Source organism: Dasypus novemcinctus, chromosome 9, assembly GCF_030445035.2.
Source record: "Dasypus novemcinctus isolate mDasNov1 chromosome 9, mDasNov1.1.hap2, whole genome shotgun sequence".
NCBI classification, from domain to species: domain Eukaryota; kingdom Metazoa; phylum Chordata; class Mammalia; order Cingulata; family Dasypodidae; genus Dasypus; species Dasypus novemcinctus.
The window spans coordinates 108,383,091-108,392,708 of record NC_080681.1 but is presented as its reverse complement, the minus strand read 5'-3'; positions in this window follow the sequence as shown (position 1 = coordinate 108,392,708).

Sequence of the window (9,618 nt, the reverse complement as noted above, 5' to 3'; positions counted from 1 at the left end):
ACCCTGGGCCTCCTGACCCGTGTGATGAGCTGGCACACGTGCAGTGCTGATGCGCGCAAGGAGTGCCGTGCCACGCAGGGGTGTCCCCCGCGTAGGGGAGCCTCACGCGCAAGGAGTGTGCTCCATAAGGAGAGTCACCCCGCATGAAAAAAAGTGCAGCCTGCCCAGGAATGGCGCCGCACACACGGAGAGCTCACGCAGCAAGATGACACAACAACAACAAAAAAGAGACACAGATTCCGGGTGCCGCTGACAAGAATACAGGTGGACACAGACGAACATACAGCGAACGGACACAGAGCAGACAGTGGGGGGTGGGGGCAGGGAAGGGGAGAGAAAAAAAAATAAATCTTAAAAAAAAAAAAGTTGCATTTTGGACTTGTTGAATTTACAATGCCATCAGCATATTCATGTGCCAGATGTTTGGAAACGTGGGGCTGGAGATGAGAGGAGCTGGAGAGCCATCCACACACACATGATAATTACAGCAGCCATGATATTGCCTGGGATTGTCAAAAGAAAGAAGAGAGAAGAAGGAAAGGCTGTGAGACTCTGGGCAAGTGACTCAACCTCTCTAAACCTGTTTTCTCATCTATAAAATGGGGTTTATGTCACCTTGCACATAGAGTAGTTATGAAGATTAAAATGACAGACTGTAGGTAAAGCACTTAGAACAGTGCCTAAGCACACAGCACTTTAAAAAAAATCATTAAAGTATGAGAAACAAATAGTATCATTGGGAAAGAGAGTTTCAAGAAGAAAAATAGTTATCAGGATCATATGCTGCTAAGATTAAGGAAATAATGACAAAAGCTATTGAATTTAGGGATTAGGGATATCATTCAGAGTAGGTTAATTGTCATAACAACTCCCAAAACTCAGTGGCTGAATGAAAGATACTTTCTTGCCTACAGCATAGTCTACTGCAAGTTTGAGGGAGACCTGCTCCACCCAGTTACTTGGGATCCAGTCTTCTTCCATCCTGTGACTCTGTCCTACTCCAGGTCCTTGGAGTTGTCTGCTTTGGAGAGGTTTTTAGGAGTGAGGTCTGAAAGATGCACATCATTTTCACATATATTCCATTGGCTAGAACTCAGTTGCATGGCCTCATCTGCAAGGGTGGCTGGGGTGTAGGCTTGCCAGATAAAATACAGGATTCCTAGTTCAATTTGAATTTCACGTGAACAACAAATAACTTTTCAGTATAATTATGTACCAAATATTGCATGGGACGTATTTATACTAAGAAATTTCTCATTCTTTATCTGAAATTCTAATCGAACTGGGCATCCTGTGTTTTTATTTGCTAAATCTGGAACCCTATTGGGAACTGAAGTCTGGCTGTGGGTTCAGGAAGAAAAGAACACAGATATTTGTGTGTCACAGACTTCCTCAGTCTGATTTTCTGAGCCAAATAACCTGTTTCTGCTCTTCTCACACAGACAACACACTTACTCCTTCCCTAGGGAGATAACTCCAAATCCCATCTAGTTACTACATCCAGCTCCAAGTCTCTCAGTCAGCTCCAAATATAGTTCCTTGTGCTGACTTACGAACAACAACAACGAATTATGTGCACCTCACAAATACATTCAATATACAATGTTAGAGACACAAACTCCCGTTCAGAAAAAGAAAGCAGTCCAAAGCAGCTTTGGACTCCCGCTTGTTTTGGGTTTCCCTGGGGATGGGGACTTTCCCTAATTAGACCCTGATTTTGTTTGTTCTAGGAGGGACTCCTTTGTCCATTTTTTCCTGGCTACCTGGTTCTGTCCCCTGGAAAGTTCTTCCTTGTTGATTATCCTTCATGACCACATCTAAGATGGGCTTTGGGGAGTATGACCTTGGAGAATGCTCAGCTTTCACAGTTCATTTCCTGCTAGTGCAAGCATGGGGACCTAAAAGTTATTTTTAAGTTTCAACCAAAGTCTTTTTTAGATTGGGCTCATTGTTTCTTTGGCAATACATTTACTCCAAAACATTTCTAGGTCTCTGCTCTATTTCTCTCTAGTCAGATCCACGTGACAGTAACCACACTCAAGTTCTTTCCTGAACATAATTCTCAAGCTATTGTACCTATTTGCTTTTACCCTCCCCCCCTTGCCTCACTCTTAAGAGTGGCAATCTTGAAGCCATCTAAAATAACAGTTGGGAGGCCACACGCTTAACCTGACATTGGCCTCAGAGACGATCACATCTTTCAACTTATACTGTTCAAGAACTTTTTCAATCTTTTCTTCGATGTCCAGAGGCAGACAGCTTTTCCAACCCTGAAGGGTCCCTGACCTCTGGACTTTATTTCCCTTCCATCTCTGCTTGAAAGACAAGCTAATTCTCAACTAAGTTCATCTCTTTCTTGTAATAGTTTATAAAGGTACCTGTAACTGGGACTCTATACAAATCTCACCTGTGCTTTGTCAGCTAGCTTCATGTTTGGCTCTGCCAACAGGGGCCACTAGAGGGAGACAGTGAGGCCAGAGGAGGAAGAAGGCACTCCTTCCTGTTTTCTTCCTCTTTGAGGATCAGCCCAGCAATCCTCCTTCACCCCAGCAGCAGCCGCAGCAGCTCCTTCCTGTAGCAGCAACTGAATCCACTGTGCAGTTTTCCAACAATTGTAGAACCAGTTTCATTGTATCTCACTCAGCGACACCGGTACTAGCTGGCAGCACCCCCTCCTTAGAGGTCTGGGTCCCTCCTCCAACCTCAAAGACACCAGCACCAAGCAGAAGTTGGAGTTTCAGCCCGTCATCTACGTTTCTAAATTGTAGTAGTTCCAGCCTCTTCACTTTGTCCTCCCAGCCCTAGGCACTATAGATGTTTCCCGCTTTTGCTATCAAGATCCCTCAGAGTTCTCTTTTTACCCTTTCAGTTACCTAGTTTACAACTTTATACCCAATTAAACATTCTAACCATTCTTTATATTAAATTCTCTCTGTCCAAATAATGGATATGACTTCTGACTCAATGGCTGGATTCTCACTGATAGAGAAATGGTATGAGGAGTAGTCCCTGGAAACAGACCCCCAAAGATGGGATTTGGGAATGGATTTGGTTGTGTCATTGAGCATGAACGTGCTGAGTTCCCTGCCAATGAGATACATGATGTTACTAATCCATGGCATGCGATGGATCATGATTAATCAAATTACCACCTGTCATTATTTGTGGTGAAATGCCAACTAAAGCAAGGGCTCCAATGACTGTGGCACTTAACAGTTGTGACAGTGACAGTGACTATAGGAGATGGTAGAATGGGATGGATTCTTCTGAGCCCCTCAGAGCCCTTGCAGAAAGAAAAAAAAATGACAAGCTCAGGTCTTTAAGTTCTTTTAAAGATTTTATTTATTTATTTATTTCTCCCCACCCCCTTGTTGTTTACACTTGCTGTGTCTGTTGATCTTCTTTCTTTTCTTTTTTTAGGAGGCACACAGGAACTGCATCTGGGAACTCTGATGTAGGAGGGAGGCATCTAATCGCTTAAGCCACCTCCACTCCCTGATCACCCGTGTCTCTCAAGTTTTTTCTTCTTGTGTTTCTCGTTGCGTCATCTTGTTGCATCAGCTTGCCATGCCTGCCTGTCATGTCAATTCACTGTCTTGCTTGTCTTTGGGAACTACTGCTCCCTGCTTTGTTGTGCCTCTCATTATGTTTTTCCTCTTGAGTCTCTTGTTGTGTCATCTTGTTGTGTCGGCTTGCTGTGACTGCCTGTCACATCAGCTCACTGTCTTTTTTTGAAGGCACTGGGAACCAAACCATGGACCTCCCATGTGGTAGGCGGGAGGTCACTCACTTGAGCCACATCCACTTCCCCAGGTCTTTAAGTTCTTATCTCAAGTTATGGTCAGAGAACTATAGAGTTTCCAGGAAAGCCATAGAATAATTTCTTATTTCTTATAGCTGATTTGTTATACTGTGATTGAAACACAAAGTGTATGCATGCTGCAGAATTACATCAATTGAATTCACAGTTTTATCAAGTCTGTCTTAGTTGGATTTAAACAAAGAAAAATCTCAGATCCCATGTCAGTCTGGACTTCCCTCGCCAGTGGAAGCCGCATACCCACTTGTGTCTGAGGAGGCTAGTCTTTCCTTGCTTGAAAACTCTGTAATAGACTTCCTTGGGCCAGTTGCCATTTTCCTCAAGATCCATGCCAACTACCACTTGTTGCCATTAAACTCATAACTAGGATCAAATCTCAGCATGTTCCCAGGGGACAAGTACAGAATCTGATTCAGAAGGATATAACCTATAAACCAAAATAACTACAAGATTTTGCTAACATAAATCTGGGGAATATGTGTGAGAGTGGATTCTAAGAGTGTTAGAATTTATTGATGTGGGTGCACTTGAGTGACCTGAGTTACTCATCCAGTTTCCAGACCCAGAGCCCCTTGACTGAAGGAGAAGGCAGATCCCCTTAAAGAATGATCTGCAACATTGCCATGATGTATATGGTAAATCATCCTTCAAACATTCCCCATAAGGATGTGACTGTTTACTAGACTGACTCTGCAGGGGGAACAGGAAATATCCAGACCTTCAGGGGATTACCAGACACTAGCTCTGAAGTCAGGCTAATTCTTGGGGATGGAGCCCCACTGGTCTACCAGTGACAGTAGAGGCTTTTGGTGGCCTTTCTGGTCACATGCTAGGGTTATTTTCCTAGTGTCTGAATTTATAATTGGAACAAACATGCTTAGCAATTAGCATGGATCGTTTGGCAATCTGACCAATGGAGTAAGTGTCATTATGGTAGGAAGGGCCAAGTGGATGCCCCTGGAACTTCTTTGTCTATGAGGATAGTAAATCAGAAGTAAACTTCATCCATAGCAGAATGGCAGAGATTAGTGTTATCATCAACAACTTGAAAAATGCTGTCTTAGTTTGTCAGGGCTGCTGAAACAAAGCACAACAGACTAGGTTGGCTTAAACAACAGGAAGTTATTTTCTCTCAGTTTTGGAGGCTAGATATCCAAAAACAAGGTGTCAGCAGGATCATCCTTTCTCTGAAGTCTGTAGCATTCTGGTGGTGGCTTGCTGGCTATCCATAACTCATTCTCTACCTCTGTCACATGGCCACCTGTCTCCTCCTGACTGTGTACAAATTTCCCTTGCTTGTAAGGACCCCAGTCGTAGTGGAGTTGAAACCCCCTCTGATTCAGTTTGGCCTCACTTTAACTGATACTGTCTTCAAAGATCCTATTTACAAATGGGTGCACATCCACAGGACTGGAGGTAAGGACTTGAGCATGTCTTTGTGGGGGATATGATATAATCCATAAGAGATATAAAGGTGATGTCACCTATCATTTCCCTATTTAACCTGCCACTTTGACATGATCTTGGAGAAAGACCATGAAGTATTGTAGCTTTAAGCAAATAGGAACTCTAATTGCAGCTTCTGTTCCAGATGCAGTATCTTTAAAATCAACACAGCTCCTGCCATGTGGTAGGTGGCTACTGACCTGGCACATGTCTTTTGTCTCCAAACCAATTTGTAAGAACTACCAGAAGCAGTTTGATTTTACCCAGCATGACCCAAAGTATGCCTTCACAGTCTTGCCTTAGGTGACATCATCTCTTCAGCTCTCTCTCACAATATAGTCCACAGATATCTTCATCATCTTGACATTGCACATAACACAACATCATTTTTAAAATTTTCCATCATAGCAACTTCTATACAATACAAAATTTGCCATTTTCACAACTTTTGTGTACAATTCAGTGATATTGATTACAGCCACAATATTATGCTACCATCACAGCCATCCACTGTCAAAACTTTTTTTGTCTTCCCAAATAGAAAATCTGTACCCATTAAGCAATATAACTTCCCATCCTACCCTCAGGCTGGTAACCTAGAATCTACCTTCTGTCTCTGTGAATTTGCATGTTTTAGGTATTTAATATATGCAGACTCATATATTTTCTTCTGTGTCTGGCTTATTTCACTCAACATGATGTCTTCGAGGTTCATCCATGTTATAGCATGTCTCTGTGTTTCATTCCTTTTTATGACTGAATAATATTCCATTGTTGAGATATACCATGTTTATCCATTTATCTGTTGGTGGAGGTTTGGGTGCTTCCACCTTTTGGCTATTATGAATAATGCTGCCAAGAACATTGGTGTATAAATATTTGTTCAAATTCCTGCTTTCAGTTCCTTGGGGTATATACCTAGAGTGGAATTGTTGGGTCACATGATAGTTCTGTGTTTAACTTTTTGAGTAACTACCAAACTGTTTTCCACAGCAGCTGCACCATTTTACATTCCCACCAGCAATGCATGAGGGTTCTAATTTCTCCACATCTTTGCCAATATTTGTAATTTTTTGTTTTTAAAATAATAACCATCCCAGTGGATTTGAGGTAGTATCTCATTGTGTGTGTTTTAAGATTTATTTATTTTTATCCCTACCCCCTCATTGTTTGTGCCCTCTGTCTGTTCTCTCTGTCTATTTGTTGTGTGCTCTGTCTGCTCGTTTTCTCTTTAGGAGGCACCGAGAACCAAACCTGGGACCTTCCATGTGGGAGAGGTGCTCAGTCACTTGAGCCACCTCAGCTCCCTGGTTTGTTGTGTCTCTCATTGTCTTTCCTCTTTGTGTCTCTTTGTATGTCATCTTGTTGCGTCAGCTTGCCATGCCTGCCTGTCGCGCCAGCTCGCTGTCTTGCTCATCTTCTCCAAGAGGCACCAGGAACCAAATCCGGGAGCGCAGTCGCTTGAGCCACATCCACTTTCCTCATTATGGTTTTGATTTTCTTTTCCCTCATGGTTAATGATGTAGAGCATCTTTTCATGTGCTTATTGGACAATTAATCCATTTCCATATATTTTTGTTTTTATTATATCAGCACCCCACTCCTGGTATAAATTTCCCTATTATTCAGGGTCACCTAACTGCTGTAGTAAACAATCTCCCAAGCTCAGTGGCTTATACAATAAAAGTTTATTTCTTGCGCACATCAGCATTCAACATGAATTAGTCATAGGAGGGGTCTCTGTTTTGCATAATCATTAAGAGACCTAGGCTCTTTAGATTTTGTAACTCCACCTTCTTCTAGGTTCTGTCTCCTCCATTCTATTGGCAGATGGGAAGGAGAGCAAGGGCCTGCCTGGGAATAGCACCATCACTTCTGCTCATATTTCATTAGCCAGAACTTAGTCACATGACTTATCAGTAAGGGAAGCTGGGAACTGTGCGTATTGGTGAGAATGAACAGTTTATGCCATGCTAATTGGGTCACTAGTGACATTTAAGATAGAAGTTTTAGGGGCATGCTCTAGATAAATATCAAATTGTAAAAAGTTAAGAAATTAATTGGTGACAAGAAATGAGTAGCTACTCATTAATTTGACCCTACTGAGAAAAATAAAACTGAAGCTAGAATGGGGCGGTAGCTACCCATGGAAAGCTGTTTTTGTTGTTGGTTTTATATGTTTGTTTTTTGTTTAATGGATGGAGGACTGAGAATATGTTTGCAGTCTCAATTTACAGGAAGAGAAATGGGGCGTAGGTGGAGGTTAACCATGGACAGCAGGAGATCCACGTTTTTAAGATGAAAAGAAAGGGTATCTGTAAATAGAGAGAAATTATGACGTGGAGAGGTGGGGAGTTGAAAAGAAATAAAGTAGGATGCCTTGGTCTCTGCAAAGTGATAAGGACCAGGGAAAAGTTAAGCTTTAAAAGGGAACGCCATTGAGGTGAGCCAGCAGAAATTTGTCCTGGAACCAGTATGTCCCAGTTTTGTGACTGTTTCCACAGCCATGGAGCAAGAGGAGAGGAAGCTCACAATGTGGTTTGCTCCACAGTGGGGCTCATCAAGTCCAGAGCCTTTGGCACCAAGGGCACAGCTGGGCTGCCTTTGGCCTATGTACCAAATAGTGACATTGAGGTCACAGTCAGTGGCTTTCTACTCCTCCCCATTGTGCATTGTGACTTTCTTTCTCTCTCCTAACCTAGTCTCCAGCTCTCCCTTTTCCTCTCCTTTTCCTTAGGTTGTCAATAGTCCCAGTGTGATGGGCAGGCCCAAAAGGACCCCTCATGATTCCCTGCTTCCTGGTATTCACACCTTGAGTATCCCTCTCCCCTTGAGTGTAAGTGCAACCTGTGACTTTCTTCTGATCTATAGATTATGGTAGAGGTGATGGGATGTCACCTGTTTTACATCTATGTTATGGATTGAATCATGTCCCCCACAAAGACATGGTCTCAAGCCCTACCTCCAGTCCCGTGGCTCTTTGAAGACAGTATTACTTAAGGCAGGGTAAAACTGCATCAGAGGGGGTCTTAATCCAGTATGACTGGAGTCCTTGTAAGCAGAAGACATTTGTGCACAGTCAGGAGTAGGAGACAGAAGGAGACAGACGGCCATGTGATAGAGGTAGAGACTGAGTTATGGATGGCAGGCAAGCCACCACCAGAATACTACAGACTTGAGAGAAAGTATGATCGTGCTGACACATTAATTTTGGACTTCTACCTGCAAAACCTCGAGAAAATAATTTCCTGTTGTTTAAGTTAATCCTGAGTCTATGGGATTTGTCATAGCAACAGTGGCAAACTAAAACAATACATAATACATCACCTTATGTAAGTGCTGGTCTTGGCAGACTGGAGCTAGGGACTCTCCTTGTGGGCTTAATGAAGTAAGAAGCATGTTGAAGCCCACATGGCAAGGCAACACAAGCAACCTTTAGGTACCCAGGAGAAAGCCCAAGCCCTCAGCCACACAGTTACAAGAAAAGAAATTCTGCCAACAATCAGAATCCACAGCTTGCAAGTAGATTCTTCAACAGTCCAGTGTGCAGATGAGAATGCAGCTTGATTGACAGGCTTGCTTGCAGCCTCCGGAGACCCTGGGCAAAGGATCCAGTTAAGACTCGCTGTCAGCCCTAACCCATGGAAACTCTGAGATAACAATGTGTGTTGTTTTAAGCTGCTAAATGTGTAGTAACTTGTGATACAGTGATAGAAAACGAGCAAACCCAGAATTCCTGAAAAACGTTGGGGTCCTCAGGCATGAACCCTACATTAGACCATACCTAGGAAACTCCGGTCTGAATCACGTTGCTGAACTGTTCTAGGACACAGAGCTTCCAGACAGCAGCTGAGGGGCGCTGGCTTTAATGCAGATTGTGGCCCCACCTGCCCCGCAACACGCCTGGCCCTGGAATAGTCGTTTGGCAGGAGCCGACTCCCGGCGCCTGGCACCGTGCCTGGCACACAGTGGAGGCCCAACAAATGGTTTGATTGAAAAAGAGCAGAAGGAGCCCCCGAGGGCGCGCCTCTGCTGCCCCCTCCCTGCGCACGAGGGGAAAGGGCGGCTGAGGGAGCGGCAGGGACTTGCCAGGCTCCTGCCGCGACGGCGGAGAGTCCCGGGCCGAGGCGCAGGCTCGCGGGCGGTGGGCGCCGGGCCAGGGAGCGGGCGGGAGGCGGCGGCGGGGGCCGCGGGGGCGGCGGGCCGGGCTGGCTGTCCCGGGCCCGGGCGGAGGGGGCGCTGCGGCGGGAGGCCGGCGCGGCGGCGGCGGCGGGGCGGGGACCGAGCGGCGGCGGCGCCGCTCCCAGCGAGCGAGCGCCGCGCGCGCCGCTGCCGCCGCCTCCTGCGCTGCT